This window comes from Balaenoptera ricei, chromosome 5 (assembly GCF_028023285.1).
Source record: "Balaenoptera ricei isolate mBalRic1 chromosome 5, mBalRic1.hap2, whole genome shotgun sequence".
NCBI lineage: Eukaryota > Metazoa > Chordata > Mammalia > Artiodactyla > Balaenopteridae > Balaenoptera > Balaenoptera ricei.
This window is the reverse complement of record NC_082643.1, coordinates 98543513-98557739: the sequence shown is the minus strand read 5'-3', so window position 1 is coordinate 98557739 and position 14227 is coordinate 98543513.

The following is a 14227-nucleotide window of genomic DNA, read 5'->3' as shown; positions in this document are numbered from 1 at the left end:
AGAAATACAAAGTTAAGGTCCCTGCCCCAAAAGAGCCTAGATTCAGTGGGGAGACTGACAATAAGAGTAGTAAATAATTTTACAAGTGCTGGTGATTCTCTGCAAAGGAAAAAAAAAAAAGATCAAATCTACTTGAGGAGAGGAGGTCGAGAAAGGCTTCAGGAAGGAAGTAACACCAGAGGTGAACCTTGAAATGCAAATAGGTATAAATGGAAAGCCTCACCAGAGGCTGGTTGGGAACTTCAGGTTGATGAGTGGAGTTCAGACATAGGCTACTCGGACAGAATAATAAAGAGTTCAGCTGCAGAGGTGGGCACAGGTCAGATCCTGAAGAGTTGTAGATACTCCACTAAGGAGTGCGTTCTCCATTCTATCAGAGTTATCGTGTACGTGGGGCGTTACTGAAAGGAATCAAGTGTAGAAAGATTATTCTTGGCAGTCTGCATGATGGAGTAGAATGGGGAAGACTGACAAAAGGGATAACGAAAATCATTAATGAATGTCAAAACTAGGGTAAGTACAGTGACAAAAAAGAGATGGGAATGGAGCAAAGAGATTTTAAGGGAAGAGAATAAAATGGACTTAATCTGTAACTGGATCTGCAAAGAATCTCATTGGCTCTGCACGTCAATATTCTTTGGATGAATGAGAGAGTGAATAATTATCTCTAAATTCTATCATGTGGATGGCTGGATAGTTGATCTTGCCAGTTATCAAGACTTGTGAAAATCTTGGAAAAGCGAATGATATAGAAATCCTGCCCTCAGCTCTCCTTATCATCTTCTGAGATTCTAGAGAGATCCATATTTATAACAGAGGCGTTGATGTCAAAGCCTTAAGTAGGACAGCTAGCTCTGGAAGCTGGAACAGAGTGTGCAGACTCAAGAAAACTTCAGCCTAGACAAGACAGAGAAAAGAGGCCTTCTTTCCCTAAACCTCTCTCTGATTTCCTTTTGTATTCCTATGGTTTAGGAATGGGAAATGAGAGCATCTCTTCCCATGCAAGAAGAGGCTCTACCATATTGCCTCCCCAGATGCCTGGAGGATGTTGTGAACTGAATTGTGTCCCCCCACCAAAATGTACATGTTGAAGTCCTAACTCCCAGTTCCTTATTTGGAAATAAGGTCATTGCAGATACAATTAGTTAAGGCAAGGTCATACTGGAGCATGGTGAGCACCTAATCCAATATGGCTGGAGTCCTTATAAAAAGGGAAATTTTGGAAACAGAGGCAGTATAGTGGGAAGGCAATGTGAAGAGACACAGGAAGGAAATGACCACCTACAAGCCAAAGAGAGAGGGCTGGAACAGATCCTTCCTTCTTCTCAGAAGGAACCAACCCTTCTAACATTTTGATTTTGGACTTCTAGCCTACAGAACTGTTTGAGATAATAAATTTCTTTTGGTTTAACCACCCAGTTTGTGTACTTTGTTATGGCAGCCCTAGCAAACTCATACAGAAGGGATCAGCTAAAAAGCCAGAAAGGTGGGTAGAAGAGGAGAGACAAGTCAAGAGAGATGGCCAGGCCTTCCCCTAGGAAAGAATAGACCCAGTCCTTTCTTATTCTCTTGGTTCCAAGTAGGAAGAGCAATCAAAATAAAGACCAGCCCAATGTGGAACTAGGGCTCATTAGAATGCCTTTGAACGTGACCTATCCATAATAATATTACTAATTACTACTAATATAATATAATAATATTACTCTAGGGCTTTTCATGGAGTTGGAGAGGGTGAGAAAGAGGGCTGGTCAAAACGACTGAGGGAGATCTGTGTTTCCTCTAGTTAACAGCAGATAACTTGGGAAAGTTTTGAAGAAAAAATACTCTCTCATTCTCAATTTCCTCATCTGTGAAATGAATGGGTTGTCTTGCATGATTTTTAAGTTTCTGGGACTCTAAATTTTCATGATTCCAAGAGACTTCATATTTTACTGGAAACACAAATTACAACATTCCCAAAGAAATCTGGTCATGTACAAAATTACATCTACCATTTCACTTTCCATGAGCCTTTATGAAATATATCTGGCCACGTAAGTTCTAATTTATAAAGACCGCCACGGGCATGCAGAAAAACATAAATATATTTATAGGCCCACATGTAATTATAAAGTGCTCTAGTCTTCTGAGCAATCATAGTGAGGAATTAGATCATGAACGAACAATTCTTTGTTGGGTACTTCCTGTGTGAAGCACTTAGCTCAGTGTCCTGCACGAGTAGAGCTCAGCACGCAATTGTTAGTGGTAAAAGAATTAACTACTCTTTCTTCTTCCCTTCACAGAGCTTTGCTTGAACCTCTCTTCACATGGTCTTCACACATCACGTAGAGTGTAAGATTGAGGAACAAGGGCTATCAGGAATGACCTTTGCTCCTTCACAGCACCCTGCAGCATAACCAACTGTTGAGAAGGTCCACCTTCTTTAATAAAATAGAAGCAGGCCTTCCAGGGTTATACCTGGAATGATGGGGGAAGCTGGTCCCTGCGAGAGACCCACGAACTTTACGACAATTGCATCTCTCCAGGTGGCCATTGCCATGTGCCTGAGGGCACATGCTGTACAGGTCTGAAGTCTCAGTAGAGGACTAGAGTTTGGCATCACTGTTGAAAAACCTCCACATTTGCTATTCTTGGGGAGAAGAGGGAAAATGACGGTAAGCATCATTGCCATTATTATTGGGTATTTTTTCCAGATCATAGACAGCTATTGTTTTATGAGAGGTTTCAGGTTTCTGCTTTATCATGAGGATACGGTAAAGTCCAGAGACAACAGGACACAGTATTAGAAACCAAACGACTCTCTTTTAGTTTCAGCTATGTCATTAAGTGACCTGGGGAAAGTCACTCCCCCTTCTTGAGCCTAGGTTTGTACTTCTCTAAAATGAGGAGATTGAACTCAATCAGAGGTTTTCAGTTTCTCCTTGAGCAGCAGAATCCTCACTATATACCATTGACACAGAGGAGTCTCTCAGGTTGAATGGGTGGGCCCCCGTTCAGGCTACCTCCTCACTCCCCAAACAATCAGGCCTCCAAGGAAAGGAGTTTGAGTCCCCAGAACCACAGGATCACCAACATGCCTCTGAGCACATTGTTGATAATAAGCCCCTTGTTTGTATAGCTGCACCCAGTTTGCAAAGTGATTTCACAAACCCCCTCTCACTTAATCTAGCGTCTAATCACTTTAAGTAAGAGATCAAAAGTGAGAAGTGGTTACATTTCCAGCTTTTAATGCCACAGCGTGTGGACAGCCCAGAAGTTTCATCAGCCAAAATATTCTGAACGGTGAGATGCATCTTAGAATCCTCAAGCCAGCCTAGGTGCCAGTGCTTTATAAATGTTTGAACAAACCTCTTGTCTGTTCTTGTTTCTTACTGATGTATGAGTAAATGCTATTTTTAACATTATCATGCAAATTTAATCACAGATCAATATGCCTAGATAAATATAGTAGTAGAAGATAATACACATAATCTAAAAAAAGTTAACTCTAGGAGACCACATTTTTCATACTTTAAGATAACTTTCTTTCATCATATAAAAAATATATGTTCATGATAAAAAGCACAAAGATAGAAATTAGCAAAAAGAACTTACTAATAATTGCCCCAAGTGGAGATAATTATTGTTCACCTATAAGTACAGGCATCCCTGTTTTCTTGCAAAATATAAATACTTTAAAATTGGATGATAGTGCACACGCACTTTTTAATCTGCTTTTTTCATCCAAAAATATATGATCATCACTCCAGGTCAAGGAGTACATTTCAAAAACACCATTGCTTTTTCATTGGAATGTGGCTTTCTGTCATATGGATAGTCACCATATATCCAAATAATCACCTATTATTGGAAGTACTGTTTATTTCCAGTTGTTTTCCAATTGCAATGCACATGCTTGTGGCTAAATCTTTGCCTTACTTTAGGAATTGTTGGATCAAAGGGTATGCACATTTTTTTTTTTAACTTTTGATACATGGAGCCCAAAATGTTGTACCAAATTCATTCTGACCATCTGTGATATGTCAACTTGACTGGACAAGGAATGCCCAGATTAAACATTGTTTCTGGGTGTGTCAGTGAGGGTGTCTCCAGATGAGACTGGCACTTGAATCAATGACTCAGTAAATTACCCTCCCCAATGTATGTGGGTATCATCCAATCAATGGAGGGCCTGAATAGAACAGAAAGGAGAAGAAGGAAGAATTCCCTCCTTTTTTTCCCTTGCCTCACTGCATGAACTGGGACATTTCATTTCATCTTCTCCAGGCCTTGCACTGAGATTTATATCATCATCTCCCCTGGTACATGTAGATATAGATATGGACACAGATATATATATAGATCATGAAATATATTTCCAGACCTGTGTAAGTTGAAGCGTGGTCTCCCAAAAGATATATTCACACTGACCCTGTGAATGTGACCTTATTTGAAAGAGAGTCTTTGCAGAGGTAATTAAGCTAAGGATTTGACAAGAGATCATCCTGGATTAGGGTGGGCCCTGAATCCAAAGACAAGTGTTCTTACAAGAGGAAAGAGAGAGAAGACACAGCAGAAGAGAACACACAGAGCGGAAGGCCATGTGAAGTCACAGGCAGAGATGGGAGTTTGGCAGCTACAAGCCAAAGGACACCTGGAGCCACCAGAAGCTGGAAGAGGAAAAAGAAGATTAATTTAAGAAAATAAATTTCTGTTGTTTTAAGCCATCAAATTTCCCGTAGTTACAGCAGCCATATGAAACTATACATGACCATATGAAGGGGTCCTATTCTGAGTCCCTCTCTTAATCTCTGAGTAACACTCTTCATAGGCAAGTGTCACAGGAGCTGGCAGTCTACCTACTTAGATTCTATTGCATTCATTAAACATTTATTGAGCACCTACAATATAGCAGGCTTTCTTTTGGGTACTGTATGAAAACAAAAGTAAAGAAGACATAGTCTTTGCTTTTGAGAGGCAAACATTAAGTGAATACCTACTGGGCTATCCACAGGGCTACTGTGGGCAGAGACAGTAGGTTGTAGCTGTATCATCAAGTGCCTCATTAACCAAGTTAAAAGCTTGGGCTTTACACGGTAGATGATGGAGCTCTCAGAGAGTTTTAAGTAACTATTACCCACACCCCAAACTCCTCAGATACTGGACTTTCCTGACCTCTATCCTAGGGCCAGCCTGAACATCTGCCTGTGGCCTGCTGTGAGTGCCCCTGGCTCTACATTTGCTGGCCCTGGCTTTCTTTATGACCCATGTTTAAGTTCCTTCTATTGTTTATTCTGTACGTCTCCATGGTCGTTGTCATTTGCTCCAGAGTAAACGGCTAGTTTTAGCTCCTGGCCTCATCTGATCTCTCAGTTGGGCCCAGATGTGCTACATTAATTAACTTTTTCATTCATTTAAGAATCATTTACTCAGCATCTATTATTTCCTAGTCCCTGGTTGTATAAAAATGAATTAAATAAAGTCTTCACCCTTAAGATTTTTACCATCTGCATTAGCTTGCTAGGGCTGCCATAACAAAATACCATGACAGGGTGGCTTAAACAACAGAAATTTTTCTCACAGCTCTGGAAGCTGGAAGTCCAAGACCGAGGTGTCAGCATGGTTGGTATCTGATGAGGCTTCTCTCCTTAGGTTGTAGAAAGCAACCTTCTTGCTGTGTCTTCACATGGCCTTTCCTTGAGTGTATGCATGCTCATGGTGCCTCTTCCTCTTCTTATAAGGACATCAATCCTGTTGGACTAGGGCCCCGCCCTTATGACCTCATTTAACCTTAATTACTTCCTTAAAGGTGCTCTCTTCAAATATAGTCATACTAGGGATTAAGCCTTCAACATATGAATTTTGGGGAGGACACAATACTGTCTATAAGACCATCTAAGTGAAAAAGTCAAATACGTACAGATAATTGCCATATGGTGGAACAAATAGCATAAATGTATTTTGTATTTCTGGGATTGGAGCTTCTAACCTGTGCAGGTGGATCTTAAAAGAACAGAGGGAGTGATTCAAGTGGATGAGATGAAGCAGGGAAATCCAGGCAGAGATAATAGTCTTTTTAGAACATGAACATAAAACAGCACGGTTTGCCGGGCGGAGGGCTGAGATACAGAGAGATGTGTTGGGGTATCATGGACTTGGGAGTCATGCTGTGACTTCATGGGAACCCCCGTCCCTCCTCTCACCTCTGTCACAGTCTGTTTCCCATGCTGTAGTCATTGTACCCTCCCTTCTCACGCCAATCAAAAGATTAAAGCCCTGGATCTCAGTCCTAGAAACATTTAAAATACAGTAATAGCCTCTTATCTTTTGTATAACACTTTATAGTACAAAGCACCTTTACTACATCATTTGACCCTTAAAACTGCCCAGTGGAGGAGAAGAAATATTATTATATCCATGTATATGATGAAACCAAGATTCTAATAATAATAATAATAGTAATAATAATTGACTTGGCCAAGGTCAGAGGGCTGTGTGGGGGTTAGTGTAGGTTTGGTATCCAGAGGGTCTGCACACCGATCTAGTTTCTCTCTTTTACACTACCTGCATTTTTCTCTGCTCTTTGTCTCACATGTCGTATTTCTTCAGTAATGCATCTACATTTTGACAGAGCTTTCTGGAAATGATGTGTTAACCAATAGAAAAAACTCTCCGAGTGGGAATGTTGGGCCTGGTTTTTCTGGCCAGGCAGGCCTGTCAAAGTCCATCGAATCACACATCAGCCTCTCAAATGGCCAACCGAGAGCAAAGCCCATGGGGATACTTTGCCAAAAGGAGAGAATTAAAGCACTTCCAAGTCAGGAAATGCCAAGCTAGGCTTTTCTGTGGTGTTAACTTACTGGCCCAAAGTAGACCAAATAGTAATTTACCTACTGCCTAGCCTATTACCCACAGTCCTTCACTGGACCTTTGTCAGTGTTGCCAAGGCAACGACTCTCACCACTTTGATAATTTTTAGTTTCAATCACAAACTTCGTATGGACTTGGCTGAAAGTCTGATGCAGCAAAACTTTAAGTCACTGGAATGCAGGAGCAATAAATTCTTTAAGTTTCCAACAAATCTGACACATGAGCCCTTTGAAAAACGTTGCCATTTTGGATGGAATTGTCCCTAAATTCTTTTCTTGTCTCTGTCTTCCTCATGTAATCCGTGGAGCCTAATTTAATAGAAGCTTTTCCAGGTGACTCAGGTGCTAGTGGCCTTTCTGAAACACACATCCAACTCCAAGATAAAATCTAAGCTCTTCTAGTTTGGAAAAGTGCCTTCACCATTCCCTCTAATCTACCTTTCTGATCTCATATTCTCTTTCTCTCCGCATACTCTATACTCCAGGAACATGGAAGTAATCATTATTTTTAGAACATTCATAGAACACACCATGTCCTTTCTTATCACTGAGTATTTATACACAGGGTGGCCGTTCTCAGCCCTTCATTCTCTTCTCTGCTTAGTATTCAGCCTTGACTATGGAGCTAGTCTACCACTTCCTACATGAAACCTGCCCCAAATCTTTCAAAAGCTCCTCCTCACCATAACCCCAGAGTACTTTGCACAAACCCCTTTATTACAAGCATTTACGTGCCTGGCTCCCTCACTTCATCTTTGTGCTACAATGTCTAGTTAGCACTGCCTAATGTAAGGTCTAATGTAAGCGCTAAATACATAGTTATTACCAAATTATTATTATTACCAAATAAACAAGGACTAAACTCTTATTCATAAATACCATTTACTTGATGTTTACTATGTGCCAGGGACTTTCCATGTATTTCTCACTTAATTCATATAACAACCCAGTAAGTCCAGAGCCTGAAATCAATTCAGCTCTCCTGTCTCCAAAACCCAGGCATTTCTTTTATACTACATGGAACAGCACATTCTGAACAAATCAACATTTTAAACTAAGAGCAGACTGGGTGTTAATAAATTGGAGAGTGCTTTGTGGCATTGATGCCACACTGCTGTTGGTTAGCAAAGGGACAGGGTGAGTTGAATGAGGCCAGGATTTGGATAGATATGAGGGTTTGAGCAGGATTCAGAGGTCAGGAAGGCAATAATGGAGGGTCAAAGGTGGAAAAGGCAAACAAGTCTTAAAAATCTAGCACCTGGAATTCCTTGGCCATCCAGTGGTTAAGACGGTGCTTTCACTGCTGTGGGCCCAGGTTCAATCCCTGGTCAGGGAACTAAGATCCCACAAGCGGCGAGGCATGGCCAAAATAAATAAATAAATATTTTAAAAAATCTAGCCCCTAGAGAGCAGACCTGTGGTTGCCATGGGGGAGGGTAGTGGGGGAGGGAGGGATTGGGAGTTTGGGGTTAGAAGATGTAAACTATTATATATAGGATGGATAAACAACAAGGTCCTACTGTATAGCACAGGGAACTATATTCTATATCCTGTGATAAACCATAGTGGAAAAGAAAATGAAAAAGTATGTATATATACGTATAACGGAACCACTTTGCTACACAGCAGAAATTAACATAACATTGTAAATCAACTCTACTTCAATAAAATAAATTTTTTAAAAAATCTAACGTCTAGAGAAGGAATCCAATATTCAAGTGTTTATAGGGCTAGGAAAGCAACATGATGATTAAAACAAAACCGACCACTGCCACTGAGAAGTCTTTTTTTATTTCTACTGACTCACATGGCACTCTGGGTCTCACTTTGGTTTGACTACTTTTGATAGCAACATATGTGCAAGAAGTATTTTACATCCACCTTACCTCCACTCCAGGAATAACAATAATGCATGCATGATGAAGAACGGCAGCTGATACTGGACCTCCACATGGAGACTATCACAGCGCAGGACCAGTGGAAGCATTGGCAGGGTGGATTCTAGGAGGGAGGTGAAGCCCAGTATTTCCAAACAATATAACTTTTTAAGGGAAGCTGGAAAGTTGTATTATTATGTAAATCATCTAAGTTTTAAAAGTCAGAGCCTTATGCTAAAATGTTTAAAGGATTATGTGGGGCCCAGTTAAATCTCAAACTTTGTTGGGCCTAAGCCTCAACTGGAGAGCTTGTTAAAACAGATTCTGGGGCCCCATTGCAAGAGTTTCTGATTCAGTGCGTGTCAATGGGATCTGAAAATGCATTTTTTCACCAGTTCGCGGGTGAACTGATGCTGCTGGCCCAGGGATCATGTTTAGAACTGCATTGGGCTGAATATGAACAGTACCAATTCCACCATTAGGCAGCCTATTTGGCATCTGTGTTCTAGAGATTTAGAGGAGGGAACTGGGAACAGGAGACAGCCAAGCAAATCTTGGTCCCAGGACAGAAGCTGTTGTCTTATACACATTTTAGTTCTTCTCTAGGGAATGTGCTTCAAAGTATGGCAGGGGTTAGATATCAGACCTCCAGAAGAGTTCTCACACAATGACCTGAGACTAGGAAAAATTCAAGAAGCCAAAAGATGCATGTAGAACTTATTAGAAATCAGAGAGCCACAAACAAATGGGATGGAAGTGGAGAAAGTTAAGGACATGACATACTTTGGCTTAGAGAAGTAAAGTCCAAAATTATCTCCCTAACAATTTTTCAGCATAAGACGGGGATTTGGGAGAAAATAGTGGACAGCAGTTCTCTGTTTCCACTGAAACTTGGCTAATATAACCTGAGCATCCAGAACAGCAGGATGGGTTGAAGTAGAAAAAGAATTCCAGCACCTGACAGTTGTAAAGGACAGGCATGGATTGCCATGGGGCCCTGCTGGATTCTTACCATTCAGATCTTTAAAATCAGATAAATAACAGACCGTTTATTCTTTTGACATCTTTATTGGAGTATAATTGCTTTACAATGGTGTGTTAGTTTCTGCTGTATAACAAAATGAATCAACTATACATATACATATATCCCCATATCTCCTCCCTCTTGCATCTCCCTCCCACCCTCCTGATCCCATCCCTCTAGGTGGTCACAAAGCACCAAGCTGATCTCCCTGTGCTATGTGGTTGCTCTCACTAGTTACTTTAAATTTGGTAGTGTATATATGTCCATGCCAGTCTCTCACTTCGTCCCAGCTTACCCTTCCCCCTCCCCGTGTCCTCAAGTCCATTCTCTACGTCTTCATCTTTATTCCTGTCCTGTCCCTAGGTTGTTCAGAACAACTTTTTTTTTTTTTAGATTCCATATATATGTGTTAGCATACGGTATTTGTTTTTCCCTTTCTGACTTACTTCACTCTGTATGACAGACCCTAGGTCCATCCACCTCACTACAAATAACTCGGTTTCTTTTTATGGCTGAGTAATATTCCATTGTATATATGTGCCACATCTTCTTTATCCATTAATCTGTTGATGGACACTTAGGTTGCTTCCATGTCCTGGCTATTGTAAATAGTGCTGCAATGAACACTGGGGTGCATGTGTCTTTTTGAATTATGGTTTTCTCAGGGTATATGCCCAGTAGTGGATTGCTGGATCATATGGTAGTTCTATTTTTAGTTTTTTAAGGAACCTCCATACTGTTCTCCATAGTGGCTGTATCAGTTTACATTCCCACCAACAGTGTAGGAGGGTTCGCTTTTCTCCACATCCTCTCCAGCATTTATTGTTTGTAGATTTTTTGATGATGGCCATTCTGACTGGTGTGAGGTGACACCTCATTGTAGTTTTGATTTGCATTTCTCTAATGATTAGTGATGTTGAGCATCTTTTCATGTGTTTGTTGGCAATCTGTGTATCTTCTTTGGAGAAATGTCTATTTAGGTCTTCTGCCCATTTTTGAATTGGGTTGTTTGTTTTTTTGATATTGAGCTGCATGAGCTGCTTGTAAATTTTGGAGATTAATCCTTTGTCAGGTGAATTGTTTGCAAATATTTTCTCTGATTCTGAGGGTTGTCTTTTCGTCTTGTTTATGGTTTCCCTTGCTGTGCAAAAGCTTTTAAGTTTCATTAGGTCCCATTTGTTTATTTTTGTTTTTATTTCCATTACTCTAGGATGTGGGTCGAAAAGGATTTTGCTGTGATTTATGTCATAGAGTGTTCTGCCTATGTTCTCCTTTAAGAGTTTTATAGTGTCCTGTCTTACATTTAGGTCTCTAATCCATTTTGAGTTTATTGTTGTGTATGGTGTTAGAGAGTGTTCTAATTTCATTCTTTTACATGTAGCTGTCTAGTTTTCCCAGCACCACTTATAGAAGAGGCTGTCTTTTGTCCATTGTATATTCTTGCCTCATTTATCAAAAATAAGGTGACCATATGTTTGTGGGTTTATCTCTGGGCTTTCTATCGTGTTCCATTGATCTATATTTCCATTTTGGTGCCAGTACCATACTGTAAATGACAGATTCTTAACACTTTGAGAGACCCATCTCCCTGCCAGTGTTTCTCAAAGTACAGGACTCAGGCCACTGCTGGTAAAGAAGAAGTTTGGGTGCTGCAGGGACACAGAATTAAGTGACTTTGGGTCACAAAGGGGAAAAGGTATTCCTTTTTCAATTCCCTTTCATTACTTGGTCACATCAAGGAGAAAGCCTCCCTGAGGTGCTGTCTTTTCCAACTCTCTAACACTTACCAATAACAGAGAGTAGTCTTCAGTGGCAGAGCATGCAATAGCATTTATGAGGGTTGATTGTCATTGTTTTGTTTCATGGTATTTTTTCTTTGTTTGTTTGTTTCCTCTATGGCAAGTAATGCTGGTTTTCCTTTTAAGGTAGCAATAGAAAGTTTCCCCTTTTTTGACCGCACTGCGCTGCTTGCGGGATTTTAGTTCCCTAACCAGGGATCAAACCCACGCCCTCGGCAGTTAAAGCACGGGGTCCTAACCACTGGACCAGCAGGGAATTCCCAAAAGTTTCCCTTTAAATAATAAATTTAGGAAGGCAACCTCCAATGAATTATAGTGATCTATCAAGCCAAGGATACTGATGGGTGATGACCATACCCAAAATTCTGCAGGTAGTACATGGAAGGATGATGTTTGGGAAATGCTGATCGAATCTAAGCCTCTCCTTTATGAATGAGAAAACTGAAGCTCAGAAAGGTAAAGGACATTGTCAGTTTCACATAGAATTTATAAGTAGAGCTGGGACTAGAGAAGGCTTGGTCAGGATGAGGAACGGGAGGTTGGGGATTGCATCACACATGTCTAAACCATCCTTTTGTCTAGAAGAGTGCTTGGTCCACTCCAGCTTGTAGCACAGGTAGCTCTGGATAAAATGGGCCATTTTCACCCTAGCACTGTGGTCATCTCTCTGTGTGACTTGACAAATGAGAGCTTCTCTGTCCCATCTGTTAAGTAAACATCTAACTCAGGATGTAACTTAAGCATAGAACGAAGTACTACAAATGCACATATCTCATTAAACTCTAAAAGGTCTCAAAATGTAAAGGAGATAGAAACCCATATCCTACTGCTACTTCTCACAATCCCCTAATATTAATAATTTAGTGACTGAAAAGCAATCATTGACCTCATCCTGTTTTGAATAAAAAGAAAATAATTAAACATAGCTTGCAAACATTTTATTTTTTCCTGAATTGACCCTCATGCATAAACTATTGTTTAGCAGTGATCCAAATTATTTTTATCGAATGGTAGGCTTATTTCTTCCAAGGCTTTCCTCATTAAAAAAGCAAGAATGCTTCATAATTAGCACACTCAAACACCAACTTCAGGGGAGATGACCTTTGATTATGTTGTTTGGAGGCCAATAGATATTTCTAAGGACTTAGAGCAGATTAAGTTCTTTAGGAGGTATTCATTCTCCTAGAAGTTGGGTTCCAACCATTTTATGATTTATTAATCCCATCTTTCAGAGATCACTAAAGGATGAACTTCAACCCAGGCTTTGTCTAAATAATAATAGGTTCCTAATGAATATGGCCACATTAACAGGTTTTTGTTATAAATATATTCAGTGAGATTTGGTCAACGTAAATGTAGTTTAAAAAATTGAGATTATTAACAAACCCTCAAGCTCAGTTCAATAAAGAACCAAAAGAAAAAAATGCATTTGCAATCAGCCTGCCAGAGATATTACAGAAATGAGTGATTTCTAACCTCTCGTAACTCAAACCTGTAACATCCATCGTATTACACAAATAGATCATTCAGAAAGGTAAAGGTTACCTCCAGAAATAATAGTTGTATAAGGGTGTTCCATTCCCCAGTAAATTAGACGCAGCCTCATTCCCACTTTCCATGCTGAACAGAACACTGGAAGAACCTATTAATATCATCGTTAGTTTCAAGGAGGCAGCTTACGTGGAATTTGGATCTTAATGTACAGAAATAGATACTCATTTACTCTCCCAGCAATGCAACAACCTTAATGGAATAATCTTTTCAAAATGAAAACTCTGCCCGAACGAAAGTCCCCTTTCTCACTGAAATAAGAAAGTAAGGCAACAAAGGCAAGTCTCTTCATTTACATGAATGATCTCACGGCCTCACCAGAAATGTATATTTAAGCCTGGGAATTATTTGTTGGAAATGTTCATCTTAAACTACTTGCAGAATACATTTCTCTGTAGATAATATAAACCAATAGACATTTTAAAAAATTTCTTTCTGAAAATGAAACATAAATATTTATTTTAAAGGATCAACAGGGTAAGTTTTCTGTTGTCTAAGCAAATTTAATACCACCAGGTAAAATAGCTGAAGTTAAATAGAATCAGTATATTTAAACTTGTAGTGTGTTAGGATTGATAGCTGAATTTTAGAATAGCAGACTTTTCATGTTTCAGGACCCAATTTTATACTAAACTAATCTGCCCTTGGGAACAGTGTGTGTGTGTGTGTGTGTGTGTGCGTGTGTGTGTGTGTGTGTGTGTGTGTGTGTGTGGTGTGTATGTGGTGAAGGGATGGCTCTCATCGGGTATCTGAAGGACTTCTTAAGAAAGCATGATGGGATTTGTTCCTCGTGGAATAAATTTACAGTGTGACTCCTGCACCCTGGAATTGAACAATATGCAGCTGGTGCAACTAAATGTGGTAACCCTGGTCCCAGAAAGGGATGCTTAAGTCTTGATGCTTCAAAGATGGAAACTGACCACCCCAATCTGCATCCATGCACTTTTGCAACAAGACTGTGTAGAATTTCCTACCAAGAGGAGGGGTCTATTTCCTCAATCTTTGAACCTGGGCTGACCTCATGACTTGCTTTTACCCATAGAATATCTCATGGTGATTTTATGTCAATTCCAAGCCTAAGTCTCAAAAACCCTTGCACATTTCCCCTCTTGCTCCTGGAACCCTGTC